This window comes from Wasmannia auropunctata, unplaced genomic scaffold (assembly GCF_000956235.1).
Source record: "Wasmannia auropunctata unplaced genomic scaffold, wasmannia.A_1.0 LD336088.1, whole genome shotgun sequence".
Classification (NCBI taxonomy): Eukaryota; Metazoa; Arthropoda; class Insecta; order Hymenoptera; family Formicidae; genus Wasmannia; species Wasmannia auropunctata.
The window spans coordinates 4,067,685-4,068,253 of NW_012026802.1; positions in this window are offsets into that span (position 1 = coordinate 4,067,685).

Here is a 569-nt window from a genome sequence, read left to right on the forward strand (position 1 = left end):
ATTTTCCAGATTCTGATAAATTAATATTCAATTTTTCCACAACGAAATCAAACAATTGTTTTTTATAAGTTATAGTAGAATTTAAATTTCTTAAGAAAAAGAATAAATCTTTATTTGTTATAATGCTGCCATATTAACTATTTTAAAGAGAAACCTGGCTATACACTCTCTGGCCGATTTTTCAGAGATTCTATTTCGTGTTGTTTTTTTTCCTTGTCGCTTCGAGCGCCTACAAGTTGCTTGAGCTTCAAAACGGAGCTCGGAGCTGAAGAATTTCGAGATCGAATTTCGAGAAAGTCTCAATATGTGGAGCTCCAAAACGGAGTGCGGAGCTTCTTCTTCTTCTTGTCGTCTTTGGATTTCAGATTCTCAATCGAACATGAGTACCACAATGGAGCGCGGAGCTCGATCTATCAGGTGTAGCGCGCTCAGCTAACTCAGCGCGCTACATCTGATAGATTTAATTTCAAGCCCCGCGCTCCGTTTTGGAGCCCCACATATTGAGACTTTTTCTCGAAATTTAAAACATATACATTTAAGACATTTTTTCGGTATCCTTTTTGCAAAAA